At 39.2% G+C, this 17,996-nt stretch overlaps 1 protein-coding gene across 7 annotated transcripts in view; it reads left to right on the plus strand.

Annotated features, from left to right (window-relative positions):
- The window catches only part of smash (smallish), a 64,348-nt gene that overhangs the window by 2,881 nt on the left and 43,471 nt on the right, over positions 1-17,996 (plus strand). For all 7 annotated transcript variants that reach the window (XM_070286596.1, XM_017175619.3, XM_070286595.1 and 4 more), the window contains one exon: positions 9,752-9,804. The gene's annotated coding sequence lies outside the window, so the exon portion shown is untranslated. The remainder of the gene's footprint in view (positions 1-9,751; positions 9,805-17,996) is intronic.

A 17,996-nucleotide genomic window follows, 5' to 3' on the forward strand; every position in this document is an offset into this window, starting at 1 on the left:
CGCCGCGAGGTTCGGGGACATTACACAATTATCCAAAAGCATTTCCCCAAGCGGATAAGTTTTTCCAAGCCCCACACATGAAAATCAATTCCTGCCTCCCCTTAAAGTCAGCTCCCCTGCACAGAAAGAAAGTTTTTATAGTAATTTTCAATTTTCATATTGGAATTGATTGAAAATCATAGGTCTAAGATGACCATCAACGATATTCTTTATTTTGACAACTGTTTTTATTCAATTATAACAACAAATTATACATTTAAAATGATAATATTTTTTCTTGTGTAGCTTCCCTCTTCTATTGACGTTGGTTATTTTCTTTGCCGTCTGTTTTTCGCTTTTCTTTCCGCTGCTGCTGCTGCTGTTTTGTTTATGCTTTTCCCATCTTATTGTTTTTGCGCGCCTCGTGCGTCAATTTATGTGAGTTCAGTTCGCCTGCAAGACGGAAGCGCTTCTTAATGATACAAATAATAGTAGCCGCAGCCAGCGGCAGCTGGAAAACCCGAGGAAAAAGGGTGCCCCGGCAGCTTTTTGCATTTTCCCTCGCACCCCATCGCCCACCATTCCGCTCCACGGAAAACTCCCCGTGGAAAATTGGCGCCGCTGCTGCTCAAAACTCGTTTGCCGCATAATTTCCAAAGTTGCAATTTTCATTTTTTATGGCCATTTGTCGTGGAGTTGTTTTTGTCTGTTTTTTTTTTTTGTTTCTCAGCTGCTGTATTTTTTACATTTCAACTGAAAGTGTTTGCAAGATTTTTTTTCCTCCTGAACCATTTTCTTCTGGCCGTTGAGGTAATCAGAATTACATAGAAGGAAACGCTGCATTTTCATTATATTTTGTAAGTTTGCCCCCTATTATGACTGAACTTTTATGAATACTGAGAGTCAGAGTACTTGGAATTCAGTGAAATCCTCTGGCAGTTTCCATGAAATTCCCGAGTTTGACCCTAGGTGTTAAGTTTTAAATAACCTATAAGTCTATTTCTTGCCAATCACTGATCTTTCTCGTAATCTAATATAGGATTTAGGAAATTAAAATTAATTAATTTTCAACTCAATCTGGGATTGACTTAATGGTTTGAATCTTCCCTTCTTTGGGGCACCTTGTATCCGATTTCGTAACAATTTCTGGTTTACTCTCCAGTCTTTCATAACCGCCCACAAGCACTTGCCACTGCCAACACCGTATTACCACCACCATAGTTTTCTGGGCCCAGTTTGGGCTTGTCTCTTACCTGTTCCACCGCCAAGCACAAGTGACACTTGTGCAATTATTGTACAAAATGTTTATTGTCCACTCCGGGAAGCGGCTGTGTGTGTGAAGTACGGCAGAGTAGAACCCACTTGGATGGTCGGGTTGTTGCTGCGAAACGAATTGTTTTATTTTCCACTGATGTTCCATGCTTTTCATGACTGTCTTTTGCCGACGTCACCGTCACCGGCACAACAATGCCTGGGTATTTAGTGAAAATGCTCGGTGTGCGGCGCGTAGCGGTGGCAGAGCTCGCTTATTAACTTACCTGTTATTCCAACCATTTTCAGTTTTTCACACGCACGCAGATCTGGAAAATGGAAAATGCACTTGCCTGTGGATTAGTTCGCCCTCGCTGGGATTTCTTTTGTCCGTCCCGCTTTCCCGCTCCCGCTTTCCTCAATGAACACGAACGGAAATGCCTCGGGGGGTGATTTCTTTTCAGACGTTCAGTTGCAATACACGTAGAAAAATAATTGTGGTACTTAAATTATAAATAGAGTACCATGAGTATTAAAGAGACAGTTTTTCTTACGGTTCAATACTTTCAAGTAAACCAACAAGGTTACAAAATTAAATGTATAATAATTTATTAACTAAATAATTCATAGTCAAACTGTTTTAACAGAAAGGTATAAAGTTTATACTTTTTTTTTCTTGTGTCCCATGCTGTTTGCTTGGCCTAAAAAAAGGGATGTTCCCTAGAACTGTTTCTTTTTTTTGGTCCCTTTTGAATTTTGAGCCAGGGCGTAGACAATTTGAGCTCCTATCAAGATCTAGTAAATTGACGGCGCCCAATGCCTATTTATTAGTTCGTATTCGTGACTATACTGTATAATTAAAATGCAACCTGATTGTTAACTTCGGTCTTTGGGATTCTGCCGGCTGCTTATCATTAAAGCGCGATTAGTTTCGAAGCTTGATTTAATGGCTCGCCTTGAGAGAAGAGATTTGTTCGATTTTTAATGAGTTGGACTTGTTGGTTCGTAATCAGAGCGGCGATCATCTTATTAGCGTCGGTTTGAATTAATAGTTATGATCTTGAAAAGATTCCCCCTTGCCACAGGAAATAATTTAAAGAATTAAACTGAACTCATTAATGTCCCCAAGGATGTGTATGCCACTAATTGAAAATTTTAAATACATAAACATTTGGCTTATTGCAGTTGTGGGGCTTCACAACTCCCCTCAGACAGTTGTCAAATATGGTTGCCTGATAGCTTTTATTTCACCAGCAACCCACTCAAAGGATACATTCCTATATATACATATTTATATGTGTGTGTGAGTGTGAAATTTGTATATAAGTGCCATGTATATAGAATACAAACTGTTGACCTAGCTCCAAGAGCACTGGCAAAATTAATTGCCACAGGCATTTGTTGTGTGTATAACGCACAAAAGTTGAGAGTTGGTTGGGTTCTGTATCCAAATGTGTGGAATAACAGTAGCAAGTTAACAGAGCTTAAAAATGCACAGAATAAAAGAAACAGTTCTAGTACAGCTATTTAATTTATAAAGTTACTGTATTACCCCAAATAATGTAAGCCACCCTCAACCAGTGATTAACCTATTAAGTTTTAAATATTTCATTAATATAAGATACACATTCCATACCGCTCCAAGTTCTCCTTATTCTTCTTTGAGTGTATATTTATCATACGTTTGAGATATATTCGAAAATATAACCACCTCCACGATTGTTAGTGAATATTTAAATTTATTCAAAATATTATCATAGCCCTTCAGTACAGAATTCAAATTCCTATGGGGGAATATTTACATTTCGATGTAAACTTAACCACCCTTAACCACCCGATAAACCTATCCCAAGCCCACCCCTGTTAGGCTGTTAACAGAGCAGTTAGGGGATGGGAACCAACAGCTGTTCCCCGTTCGGGGCGTCGCTCCCGAAGCAAAAAACGAGTGCAATGAAGTTATATACCCACTCCCAATCCCTGCAGCAGGGACGACAGCTTGTGACCTATATAATTCATATACACATATACTTCTATATATGTATCTACAGATATTGCCAAGTTTTAGGTGCTTGTCAAATGTCCCCCAAGTATGCATGGCAATGGCTTTCGATGTTCCTGTTTGCCCAACTTCAGGACGAGCCTCTGTCGGTTTGCGGGGCCTTATCAGTTGGCCCAAATGCTTCCGTCCCGGAAAAATGGCTCAGTTCTTTTTGCGGCCTTAGCGCGTCAAGTTGGGCTCTGGTATATAAGTCGTTTCCGTCGAGAAATAAATGACGGAAAACTCGTGAATTTTTAATGTATTACGCCAGGCATAAAAGCAGGTTAAAGTGAGTGGATAAACGGGATGAAATGTGAGCAGATATCAAGATGTGCACTGCCTCCACAAAGGTAGATACATTTTCTCCTTTGGATGTAGTAGGTAAATATTTAGACTACCCTTTGCCAGGCCCTGTCTGGGTTATCTTTGTTCTGTCTTTATGCCTCCTACCTTTGTTTCTGCGATCTCATTTAAATACTGCAATTATTAACACCTCGCAACCTTCAGGCAGTCTTATCAGCTGTGTATATATATTTAATTTTTTACACGGGCCGGTCCAGTCACCCATTTATGCAAATATAGAGCTCTGATTGCACCTCGAACTGCGCCTCAATCGGATTTTATATGTGTGTTTACGGAATACGAGAGGGCGCTTGATTAGAGTCAACAGAGGAGTCCGGCTAGACATATAGACTGGGTCCATATATAGTACCTATAATGCAGCGTCAACGTTTATCAGCAATTATCAAAAGAACGTCAAGTTGTCTATTTGTTTAGCGGCACAACGCCCCAAGCTCTCCTCTCAGGTGAAATAAAAACATTTCTCTGTTTACATTTTTGTAGCAATTAAGTTTCTTATTTGTTTTTCGTTTTAGGCTTTTGTTAACAAAGTCAATATTGTTTTGGAGTGGAACACAAAGGTGCAACAATTGGAAATCAAGCGAGCGAATGCTGGGTATTGAAACCTGCGATTTGCAGTGATGATTTTTGCACTGTTTGTTTAAGAATCATAGCTGATTTTTAAACACTTATTTAAATTTCTGTATTTTAAATGGATACTACAAATTTGGAAGGAATTCTTTGCTGTGCTCGCTTGATAAGCTATCGCCAATAATTGAATTCGTGCGCTATCTCTGTGTAGGAATTTGGCGAAAATATTTCTTTGTTCTCATTTAATTTATATGCCAGTGGTTGACCGACATTTTTCGATTGTTACGTCAAATTTCCAGGAAGGGGAACTGCCTGAAGCGATTAGTTAAGAATTGCAATAATAAAAGTGACCAAAAATGAGATCGATCAATTTGTTCGTTCCTCTTGCAGCGCAATTAAAGCATTGAATTGGGGCTTAAATTAATGTCCGCTGTCTTTTATATTCATTATTATTTTTTGTTGTTGTTGTGCTGCGAAGGTCACTTGGGGCGTGGGGCTGGGGGTCACATGTCAAAGTCGATTTAGGGGGAACCTTAAAACCAGATACCCCACGAGAGACCTTCGCATTCGGTATTTCGGGCCTTTATCCGCTATCCAGCTGCCATGTTAATTAACGCATAATTTTTTAGGCCTGTCGTACGCTTTTTGTTTTATTTTTGTTTTTTAATTTTTGATAAATGGGTTCAGGTTACTTCACAGTTTCGACGAACAGTGACCGATCTGTTGGGTTCCGATTACCGAATTGATATTGTATATACTTGAGTGTACCGAGTACCTTAGAGCAATTGTTTGCCTACTCCTCGTATCGTATTCAGTGCAAATAAACACTTTCCTACTTAATAGAGACTTTATTTTGCTTAAATGCAACAATTTCTCTCTCTGGGAAAAGATTTCACTTTTATTTCTTTGGAGCCAGTTTGCTCACCGCTGCGGTTACTTTTGGCTTTGGTTGCCACACGAAAAGCCAGGCAACTCGAATAAATAAAATAAATGGCAGCGGAATTGTCTGTCTGCCTTGTGAATGTGGATGTTGCAGTTGCGACTAACAAACTAAAATGTATCCGATTAGATAGGAAGTTTTTTTAGCTCTCTAGCGAGCATCCTACGGAAGATCTACAGCTAATTGAAAGACCCCTATAAAATGTAACAATTGAATTTGTTTTGAATTTGTTTCTTAACTTAAAACTTAAGAGTTTTCTCAGGCAGCGGAGCCATCCCAAGATGATTTCCTTTTTTCTTTAAAATAATTTAAAATCATTAAAGCCATTATAAAATCACTTAAATATATTCTATTAAGCATTTAACTTGATTAATATTACCGTAGTTATTACTGCATACATTTTGTAATCCTACTGCAGTCCTCCTAAGGGAGTCATAATCATTTGGAGGAGCTATAAAGTGATTTCCTTCGCCACTACGTAAGACCAGCTCTCTTACCGAAACTGGAAAAACGCACGTATTTTACGGCCGGCTGACAACCTTAAGCCATTTGCCAAGATCCAACACCTCGAGCCATGCTCTTTGCATTTCCTTCCTTCAGGCAAAAGTAAGGCCCCCAAAGGGCAAGGAAAAAATGCTTGAGGAAAATTTAAATGAAATCGTGTTCAAGCGGAAAATGCACTCAGAGTTAAGTGGAGTTTGGCCAAGAGAAGGGGGAGGGGGTGGTGTGGTAGTGGAGGAGTGGTATCTAATAAAATGCACATTATGGCGAATTCGTTATGGCCGAGAGTGCGGCTGGCTCTTGGCTCAAATCCGCACGCCGGGATGCGGGCCTTACAATTATTTGGAGACTTGGCTTCGAGCAGCTCCAGAGAGTGGAGTTTGGATCGGGTTTTCGGAGCGGCCTTCACCTCGCCAGGGTAGGCAGTGTTGCGAAGCGACAATTGCCCCAATGTGACGACAGATGTGCTCTGTCTTGGCTGCCAAGGAATTCGCGCAATTTGCAGCAGCAGCAGCAGCAGCAGCAACATCAACAGCAGCAGCAACAGCTAAGGCCACAGCAACCATCAACTGGGAGTGACTTATGCGCATGCCCAGCAACGAGTTTTGTGGCAGACGAAAATCGCTGCCACCAAAGTAAACAAACTTTTCTTTCACTCACACCTCCCCCCATTAACTCTTTCTCTCCCGATACAGTCGGAATTCCATTAGTCCAAGCACTTGAAAAAGTATAGCTAAACTAGCAAGTTTAAGTAAATTAAGATGGCAAAAGGATATATTCTTTGGATAATTGATTTTTCCGAAGCTGATTTTTAAAATATTTCATGCAGAATATACAAAACTCCCTGGAGAAAATATGATTATTTTAACTATTAAGCTTGGTAGAGTTCCAAGTCCCAGGAATACCATGTTGCACACTCTTTTCTTTCTCTGTTCGCGCCTGGCTGCAAAAGCCGGTTGTTTGTTATTAGTTGGCCCCCAGACAATGTTGGCCATGTGTGCCGCCTCTTGGTATGTGTGCGCGTTTGTTGGCCTTTTGACGTCTCCCTTGCCTGTGCGCTCACCTCCTTCCCTGCTCCGCCCCTGGCCATCTACCGCTCTTCATCCTGCTGGCGTTGTTGCAAGTTCAGTGACTGCAGCAGTCTGCAATCTGGTGAGGCCTTACACTGAAGCTTGCAGCCTTCGATCACAATCAGTTTACGCTTTGCTTACAAAATTGAATGACCAGCCATTGATCATCATCATCATCGTTGTCGTGGCGGGAGGGGAACGACCACTCCCCAGTTGGCAGCTGCTTTGCATTGACCAACACTGTCAAAGGTCTTTGAGCCAAGTTAACCAAATGGTCAATTTCCGCTTGCGCCCATCCATAAAAATCAACAATCATGAGTTATTTATAGACTGGCGGCCCAACTGAAAGTTGGGGAGACCTCTAGAGCTTATCAGTCCGTAGTCTTTGTCGAACCTGACATAGTTTACTTACTCAATCTCTCAGTCAGGTGTGATTAGTTAGTGCACCACCTCGGCTGCTAACTGGTTGTGGGGTCTTAACCGGCTTAGGGCACACTATAATGACGGCCTTTTGTCGTCGATACAAACACAATGCATTGCTTTGTCATTTGTTAGTTTGTAATCATGGCGAAATTACTTTATCTGCAGTGCAAGATTAGAAAATAAGTTTCTGGGGGCCCCCGTAAATAGGGAATGGCTTAAGGTAGATCTTTCTATTTTACTGCTGTTATAAGGAATTTTTATTTATTTTGCAAACTTGTTCGGTTGTAAAATATAAATTAGAGTTAGTAGTTCGTAGTTCTTCCTCTTTGTTCACCATAAACCGCCAGTATATGGCAGGTATAGACGTTCCTTTATTAGTTCCGTGAGCTCGTAAATAATGAAAGGCCAAGAACCATGTTATCGACAAATGCGACTTTGAAAGCCAACTATATAATGGTAAAATGCAATTGTAAAGCTGTAAATTATAGTATGGAAAGCTATGCCAGACAAGAGAAACCATTTGTCCATCAAGCCAATGGCAAAAGCAATAGCCAAAGCCAAATGCACTTGACATTCTGTGCTTCTTTGTTCCATGCAGCTTTCGTCTCGATGAGCTTGCAATGTCATACATTTGTTTTGACTTAATGGCTCGGCTGTGTTCTTCTGGGTCTGCTATTTCTGTAGTTTTATTTTTGTTATTCTTCACAACAGAAATAAAAATAATAACAAAGCAACGCCAGGAACAACTTTCAACTCGTCATCAGTCGGGCTTGTCTCTATTTGCTTTCGTCTTATTTAGACACAATTAGTAATTTTGTCACGAAGTTTTCCCCCGACTTCTGTAATTGTTTGCATTTTTGTAAAGCGTTTTCTAATTTGTATGCCTACCTGGGCATTCGGTTCTTTGATTAACTTTTCATACAGACATTTAGGGGGTTGGTGGGGATATGAATAAAGACAGACATCAACGGACACAATCGGTTCATTCTATGGCCATTCTTCTGGTGAAAATGTCTCGCTGGCTTTATGGATTTTTGATGAACGAAACGAAGAAAGTCTCTCTAGACGCCTGACCATATTGCCCAGGTTCCCCCCATCTCCAGATACGTGCCATTGAATTGGGTCTTAACTGGGTTATTTGGTTATAGAAAGTTGGTTTTTCATTCTGTCAATTAATTTTAAAAGTGCTTCAAAGAGGGGGAAAGTGTTCTGTCAAGCGTATTGCATAATTCTGAAAGATTAATTATTAAGACGATAAATAGTTTTTCCTATTTTAATGGAGATTCTACAAGTGTCTGGTGTTTTTTGTCATCTTCTAGAATTGCATATTTTCGGCACGGCTCGTTGACTTTTTATGATCAATTAGGTAAATGATCCCAACCCTTTGAGCTGACATCACTCACCCAGCGTTTGATCTTCAAATGAATACAATATCTGTATATAAGATGGATCTGGGAGTAGATAGATCGCTGTGCGGTCTGAAATTTCCTCAATCACTTTGCGTGCGTTAGAAATGTTTCTGTGCGTTTTAATTGCATATTTATTAGCAACCGGCAATTGAAATAAATTGCACGGCCACACGAATCTTTCGTCCGCGAATTCGTTTAATTCTGCTTTTCACATTGGCGCTGCGCTTCCAGATACAAGATACAAGATACATCTTCGCTTTGGCGCCATGCGGGCAATAAAAATGTTTATTTTAGCACACCGAAATGACGACGACCAAGTTTTGTTCATCTTAATTGAAACGGCCTGGGAAGACTTGGACCGAGGTGGATCGGTGTGGGTATGGGGTTGGGGATGGGGATGGGGTTGGCGATGGGAATGGGAGAACGGCCCCAATAAAGCGACAGAAACCGAAACCGCGAAGAAACAAATATTTCTTTGCAGATTTGTCGAGAATTTTGGTTTTTGCTTGGCTTTAGCCCGTGGCAATTTGATGAATAGTTCCTTCCATTCTCCTCCTCATCAATTTTAATTGTTTGAGAACGAACCCATCCAACAGCAAGGCTTTCAATCATTATTAATTCCCCCATAGATACTTATCTCCCCGACTCTGGCGACCCTGCTGCCTGCATAATTTTCTGTAATTTGTTTGTCGTTTGCCGAGCTGTCAAATGAACAAAAACCAGCAACAGAAATAGCGAATTTAGTGACTATTTTTATGCTGCTTCGCCCTGCCCGGCTGATCCTAAGGAATTTTCAGTTCTTGGCTGTGTAAAAATTTAAAAATCGCCTGCATAGCTGCCGAGGGTGATGCTACGCATTTTTGGCTAAGCAAATTATGCAGTCTGTAATTAATTTTGAAAATATTTATAAAAATATATGAAATCTGAATATTATTTATTGCAAAAATATTGTTCGAGTCGGACATTAATGGGGCTACTAATAATATATTTAATATTTTTCTCCACAAAGTAACTTTTTTAGGCTTTACATTTCAAGTAAATTCGCCTTAGTCTATCACTGGAAAGAAGTATATTTGGTTTATAATCTGTATTACTAAATAAAAATCCAAAAGATTAATTCTTTAAATTCTTCTTTTGTTTCTTTAACTTCAGTTATGACTTTGAACTCTTTTATCTAATAAATTTCTTGATTTTCTTATCTATCTTTCAGGCTTGAATGTGGCCATAAAAAATCGAGGCGGCAAGGCTGAACTGCTTTTTATGGTAAGTCAATATCTGGCTCTTCTTTCGGCGGAACTAAAACGTGCATTTTAAGCCGATTGCCAATTTGTTTAAACTTTAAACACTTGTATGTAAGCAAATGTTACTCACTGAACTGACTGGAATTTCACGTATCTCTTGCCACACCCTTAAAGTTAACTGTGCTGCGTTGAATTATACATTATTAATTGGTCATTGCTTTCGGATAATTTATGGATAAAGAAAGTGGTGAGCAGCTTACACGATTATAATGTAAGCCTTTCAATTGATAGCGGGATATAACGATTATAAACTGATTGTGGGCTTAAACAGTAGCTGATTTATGGGTGAATACATTTAAAATATAAGAAATACGTTTTTTTTGTAGCAACTCAAAATTTCAGTGCATTTTTTGCTCTTAATAAAAATAAATGAAAATCATAGATAACCCGGATTGGCTATAAATCAGATGTCAGACTTTTATGCGCTCCAGTTGTAAGCCAAATATAAAGTTTTTCTTTTTAATGGCCTAGCGCCAGTTCAAAGTGCACGGCATCTCTGCATTCTCGACAATTTATGGCGAATGAAAGGAATATTTTATAGAGCGTACCATTTAAATTAGTGAAATGGAAAGAAAAGAATGCCAAACTATATACGTTTACACTGCCCCAAAATTATAAAATGGGGAAAAAGCTTTTATTTCGATTTTTTTTTTTTGTTTCTTTTTTAATGTTTGCCAGACAAGCGCAAACGAAAACAAAGTACACAAAAATGGAGCAGGCCAAATAAAAAAGCATAAAAACCAAAACCGAAAACCGAAAAGAAGCCAAATAGATAAAAGACAAAGACATAAGGGAGGGAAAGGGAAAGGAGTATGAAAATGCAATGAAAATTGAGTTATAGAAAGAGGAAGACGGCGACGAAAACAGCGCTAAAAATGCGCCTCACAAAAATAGAGCAAGGCATGTGGATAGAAATGAAAGAAATTAGATGAAAATAGGTTCTATATAAATATATAGGCGTATATGTATGCTATATATATATATATATATATATATATATATACTCATGCATATCCAAGATATTTGTAGAGAGCTCCCTGTCTTAGCCAGACAGGAATTCTTCCCGTTTCTTCGGCTTTTTCGTGTGGAAACGCAGTGAAAACGAAGCTGAAAATTGGGAAATGCGCATTTTTATTCTGTTTTTGTATTTTTCATTTGGCGCTAAAGACGACATTTTGGGACAACTTAATTTATAATGGCTCTTTTTAGTTTTTATTTTCCCGTTGGGCATTGGAATTTGCATAGAGGAAAAACTCCCACTTTAAAGGAAGGAATTTCTGGGTATAAAGTTAAAAACTGTGACTAAGATATACTTTGTTCTATGTATATTATAAAAATAATAACAGAGTAGTCAGTTTAAATGAGAATAATAATTAATACGTAAAACCTATAGATCCTTTTTTTATAATTATAACCTTTTTTCTATTTTGGATACTCATTTCATTTTCTTAAACCATCATCTGACTTTAAATTCGGTTTATCGCTTCTTTTCGGAAAACATCTCTTTTATGTCCGTTCCCGAGATACATACTTGTCTTTGTCAAATCGTAAAACGCTCAGCAGGTCGATAATTTCGTGGGCTCCCCCTTGACTTAACCCCAATCCAATCCCTTTAACATGGACTTTCTATAGATTTACGATCTGAGCATTTAAATGTCTACAAATTGTTCATAAAAGAATGACATATTCACAGGTTTACTTTTAGATTACGATGCGATGAATATTATGATATGCATAATAATAATTTTTTGTGTCTTTGGAGACACACGTGTTTCGAAAGTCAACTCTCCAAGTCAAATGTGAAGAAAACTTTGATGGACATGGGACAGGTTGGAGAGGCGAACAATCATAATTTGAGGAACATTTTTAGCGTTTGAATAGGCGCTCATCACAGAGAATAATTTTTTGATTCTTTAACACAACTCATTTCAGTTGTATTATTAAAAAAAGCGGATGATTCTTTTCTTGTTTTTTTGTGGGTTTCATTTTATTTTCAATGTTTAGCAGTAGCTCTTTTTGTCTCGCATTTCTCAGCCCAAAAAGCCTGAAGCGCTTTTTGTTGGATCACCGACAGAAACCAATTTCCAAAGCAAACGAGACTGAAAACAAAAACATAGACTTTTTCTCAGAATTTGTAGACGTTTATGGTTTTATTTTTTTTGAGCCCTTTCCCTTGTGTTAGTTGGGTGAAACAAGGAACGGAAGAGGCTATTCTAATCTCTTGAGCCAGGCCCAAAAACATGTACAGGAAGCCGTGAAAGAAAAAACTGAAAGCGGAATTGGTCAAATGAGTTCATTAGCCACCCAGAGAGAGGAAATTGTATTTTTAAAAATTTCTAAAATATGTTAAATTTGAAAAAAATAAAGGTTTATTTAATATTCATTTGAAGTGATCATTGAATTGATTAAAATTAGATTTATTACCCAAGGAAACTAAATTTATTTAAAAGAAAAAATATAATTTTACAAAGTTTTTATGTTAGATATTAAAACAATACATATTTCTCTGAAATTCCTACACCTCTCAGCGCCTTCATTACTTTTTTGGCTTTTCATTGCAAATTTTCATTTAATCTCCAGTAACCTTTTTGCAACCTTTTTATAATCTTACCGCTTTTCGCGCTCGCCAGGTTAATTTTCGTTGTAATAAAAGTGTTTTCATGCTTAGACCGGGCAAGTCCTAATTAAAATATAAAATATGCATGCCCATGAAATATAATATTTCACGGTCAAGTCTCCGGGGGCCAAAGGAATAGAGATGAGATTATGTGGCTGAGCAGGCAGAACAGCTCCAGGAATATTTGTGTGGGGTTTGGCAGGGAGGAGGTCTGTGGCCCATTGGCGATGATGACGACCACAAAACGCGCTGATGACTCTGCTACTCTTTGGTGGCTGGGCCTCTTCGGGTCTCGGATCTCGGGCCACTTCAGGTGGCACTTTACCTTACACTTCGGGACAAACAGTAGCAAAATTGTTCAACTTCATTTGATGCCCCCAGACTTTGCCTTGTGTTTACGTTTTTCGTTTTCATCTTTTTCGTTATTGCTATTGCCAGTGCCTTTGCCTGGCTTGTACATATATTTGTAAACATGAAGTTTTCTCAACTCAATTCCCACGCATATTTCTTGGCTCTGGCACTCGTCGTTGGCTTAGTTGTAATAAAAATAATAATAATAATTTTGTGGTTGTGGATGAGTCCCACTCGCTGGCGAAGCATCAAGTGCCCGCGAGTTCGCCGGGTTTAGGGGATTATATAAGTCAAATGCGTTTTCCCGTAGATGAAATTGATAAATTGGAGTTTCGGGAAATGGAAAAAACATTGGTGGGTTGCACTTTCTCGGAGGAACCATCCGATAGCTACCAAAGTTCTCTCCACTTAACCACCTACTTTTTTTTTTGTGGCATTAAACTGTTTTGACATTGGGTTTCTTCCACTTAAATTTAGGCCCTGCGAATTTGGGTCGTTTAAAACCGCAATGGCGCTTATTACCCACTTTATATACATACATTCAGCTTTGTTGAGTTCCTCTTTTTGGTTATGGCCAAACGAAATTTATATGCAAGTTGACAAGACGCAGGGTTTCCTCTGTTTTCTCACTCTCGGATGCAGATTTCATTGTTTTTTTGTGCGGCTTTAGTGGTTTAAGAAACATTTATCTTGGATGGTGTTGGCAGATGGTTAAATTGCATAAAAGTCAGAGTGGGTTTCTGGTTTTTTTGCTGAATTTATTTCTTTTGTTTTCACACATTATGTCTTGGGAGATGGCAACAATTATGAGAAAGGGTTCCAGCACAAAGAACATAAATTTGTGGAGCTTTAGAGCTCTGAGATTGGCTTAAACATTGGCTTACTAACTACTACCATCATTGATTTACGAATAATTTTATATTTTAGCAAGAAGCTAACAATTTATGAGGTTAAGCTGTTTGAAATGGTTTTTAAATGGATCTCGCTCTCTTTTCAATAAATTTCTTTATCAAATTCAGTAAAAATCTAGAGCAAGCGAATGAATATGGCAATGGAAACGCCGAAATCGCATGAATGATTTGCGCTGAATATTCGCATGAATGCGCATACGAAAGTCTGAGCCAAACGTGCACCATTCTATATATCGGGGCTGGGAGCCGAAGCGTACGTTTCCGATACAGATACAGAAAACACTACAAATATGAGAACTGAAGAAGTAAAGATTATCATGTTAATTTTCAGATGTCTTCTCTTTGTTTGTGCTTTTGGCTGTGCCCTGAAATTTGCATAATTTTTCGGCTACGACTCGTGTGCTGCTCTTGCCTTTTGTTTGGCTTTCTGGCACTTTTTGGCTCGTTGGCGTTTCAATTAAATTATAAAAATAACAATTTGCTAATTTTTATATCACATTGCTGTATCTGTATCCGTATCTGATGCTGCTTCTGCCGCTGCTGCTGCTAATGACGATGATGAAGATGACAATGACGGGGTTTCTTTTGCGGTTGACGGGCGACTGTGGGCGTTTTACTTTAGCTTGAAGTCGCTCTTTCTGCTGCTCTCTGGTTTTCTAAAGAATTTCTCGAGAGATGATATCATATGCTGCATAGTTGCAGGGATTCCGTTCCCCTGTAACCCAATTATGTCCGTCCATCAAAGTGATGCTGGGTCTGCTGGTCTGGTCCGTCCTCCCTTTGGAGCATCTTCCGCATGCGAAGATCTTAACTTGGCTATAATTTGAGCTGCCTGGGCGGATGAGTCACGAGTCACGGATCACGGAACAGACCAAACCAGTCCAGTCTCCAGGTTATTTTTTTTTTTTTAAGGATGTGCTGATTAAAATTTACGCACAAGGTCATTCCGGCTCTACGCCTTAAACCCTTTTAGACATGAAAATTAATGCATGGCATAAATATTGCCCATCGGAAAGAAGGTGAGAGAGAAGAGTTGACGCGATCCCCAAGGCGAATTTAGCTTAATCAACAACCGGTTGATTTTGCAGAGAGAGAAAATATGAAAAAAGGTCTATCTTGAAATTAATATATCATATCCTTTTGAATAGTTTAGAAAGTATACACGAAGTCTTTACTCCTTATCAAATTCTGATAAATCTATATAGCTTGAAAAATGTATTATATTGGTAAACCCGGTAAAGCACATCGCTGACCGATTTCATTATTTCCTTTTTTCCCAATGTGCTGGCGGCTGATGCTTGGCGGTTGGTCTCTTGGCCCGTGAACTTGAGGTCTGAGCCGAGGTTCATGGCTGTGAAGCGAACGGCATCGGATGCATTTCGGGCACAGCTGCGCATAGAAAATGCATTTTCCAACAACGACACATTTCTGTCATCATCAATAATGCCGCCATATAGACACTTCTTGTCGCTTGTCGGTGGTTGTCGCTTTGCGGCTTGCCTTTTGCCTTTGCAACGGCGCCGCAACAAAAGCACAAACAAATTGGCACAATTTCTCCTCCATATGCGTGTTATGTTGCCAACGCCATGTGGCTTTTGCTTGGATTTTGCCTTGGCCCGGGTCTGGAAGGCAGTAGAAGCAGCAGCCCCAGCAGCTGACATCTCTTGCGGCAAAGGCAACGTTCAACGTACAACATTCAACCATCAACGCTCAATGTTCAACTCTCTTTTCAGTTGTTGTTGTTGTTCTTGTTGCTGCTGCTGTTGCAGATTTGTTGCCGGCTGTACGATATTTAACATAAATTGTGCACAGCTGCCGCAAAACGTTCTCCTCAAGCATCAGTTTTGCATACCCTATATTTGTAATATCAACTATGGCTAGTGGTGGTTTTTGTCACTTGAAAATAATATTTAAAACAAAAATCAATTTAGTTGGTCTAGGGTTTAGGGTTTCATGTATTCATAACAAAAAATAGCCTTTGATAACAAAATACCCAAAGGCCTTTATAAAAACTAAAGTTTATTAGTTACATATAAGCTTTTACTTTATAAAGTTAAAAATCATTATTATTTCTTTAACTAAATTTTTTTTATAGTAAGTAATTCCGTTGTAGGGTATTCCAAATTCGTTTCATTGGCAGCTTAAATGCACTTTCTAGTCGGAGAGTGAATGCCGCTAGATCTTTAATCAAACAGTTAGAGGCGCCGCCGACGCAGAATTGCTGCAACCTTGGTAGGCGTTGCCGTGCATTGCACCCTCCCTCGTAGCTCCCCCATTAATCCCAGTAATCTCCTGAAACCTCTATATGTATATGTTTATGCCAAACTAGTGTTCCCGGTTTCCTTTTATTTTTTGGGGCGAATTGGAGCGCGTGCCGTTCCATTTTGGCTTTATATCGCATTTGGTTTTGCGTCGAACTGACGTTGCATTTTCTAACGCAGCTGTGTCAAGGCGCTAACAAATTTATGTGGCCCATATGTACACTGGAAAGAAAACAAGGTTGAGTTTAAAATAAACTGATCGAAGTAATTTCGTTATAATAATAGATTGCTTTACCACAACTTCTGCTTGAGAACAGTCATTGTTCTAACATTCCGTTCAGAAATAGGTAGAAGAATTTTTCCCTGTGTACCAGTGTGTGTGTGTGCCTGTACCAGGCCATGCTACTGTCTTTTGTGGCTTTAATTAACGGTCAACGGAAACTTATGCGCTTTTGTCTACGTCTTGGGGGCTCTTGCTGATTTTTTTTCCCTCTCTCTCTTGATGTTGTCTTAGGTTACCGGCCAACCAGCCAAGTTCCGCTTTCATTTGGGGAAAGGGGTGGGAAGAGAGGGCTTTCTTAATTTGTGGTTTTTGCATATCGATATGCCTTTCCCTTCTGGCCCCTCCCTCGGCCTCCTCCATTTTCCAACCCATTTTTTTTTGTCGCTGCCTGTGGCATGCTGCGATCTCACCCGATATGTCAATGTTCTATATGCCTGACTGATTTGACTGAACCATAAAAAAGGAGAATTGCTGCTGTTGTTGTACGAACGATCAACTGTCAACTTTTGTAAACTTCCGGTTAGTGTTCTGGGTTTTGCTCGGCTCGTTGGTTCGGGCCACTAATGGATTTTTTCCGTCTCTCTTTTTTTGTGAGCCCAAAAAAAAAGGTTAAAATGAAGGGGGAAATGTTTTGGACTTTTTGTATTTGACCTGGCTTGATTCTATGAATTTAGCTTTGCACGCAATGAAAAGTTGAAATGTGTACTTTCAAAAGTTTAATTTTGAATTCTAATATTTCAACTAATTGAAATATTAGAGATCAAGTTTATGGGTGGTCTCATATTTTAAATTTAAATAAAACAGCAAATTCCTATTTGACAAAAACTGGTTACCTAAACAGAAAACAATTTGCATTATGAATGCCTAAATAACAAGGCAACCTCAATGCTAATTCTGTAGGCGACAATGAGATCTTATCACGATTTGATAATGCTAAAGGCTATTAATAATATTTATTTAAAACCCTACTATAGATAATAGATGGCCCATCAATTTGCTAAAGCATTTGTACTGCTTGTGCACATTTCTGTGAATTTTTTCATTATTTTTTGCTAATCAAACGCTCAAACATCATTGTCGTGTCATAAATTGGTATAAATAATGCGCAGACATGTATCCAAAACAAGCTGTGACCAGGATGAGCCCAAGTGAACAATGGAAATCATTCAGCCCGAGCCTCAGCCTCGGCATCGTCGTCGTCGTCGTCTCTGCTCTTTCTCCTCATGACCATCATCTCCGCTCCAAACAATCACTTTCGGCAAGGGTTCAATGCACTCGTCAGCATAATACATGTAGTGGAGTATCTCCCCTGAAGATGGAGATGGCGATGATGATGGTCGTAGCATAACAGTCAAAACAACCGAAAAACCGATGATGACAGAAAATAAACAACCAGCCGTAATGACTGTGGCTAAGAAACGACAATAACCATAATACCGGCAACCGCATCGGCCAATAGTAGCTACAATGTTGCAGCATCTGGCTTATCGCGACTGTTGAACCGTCTGCGGAGGAGAGGAGAGCAGTAAACTTGGCTTATTATGGTGACACTCAAAGGAGCTTTCTGGCCATTAGTTGATAGGGCCACAACGAAGTCGATCAAGGCAGTACAATATGGCTTTAGGTGGTTTCTTGGACACATGGGTTTCGTGTGGGTGATATGAGAGTAATATTTAATTTTTAATTAAATCTAGCAGAAAGTCAAATAACTTAAGCCCAGATAAACCCATT

Source organism: Drosophila kikkawai, chromosome 3R (genome assembly GCF_030179895.1).
Source record: "Drosophila kikkawai strain 14028-0561.14 chromosome 3R, DkikHiC1v2, whole genome shotgun sequence".
In the NCBI taxonomy this organism is placed as follows: Eukaryota; Metazoa; Arthropoda; class Insecta; order Diptera; family Drosophilidae; genus Drosophila; species Drosophila kikkawai.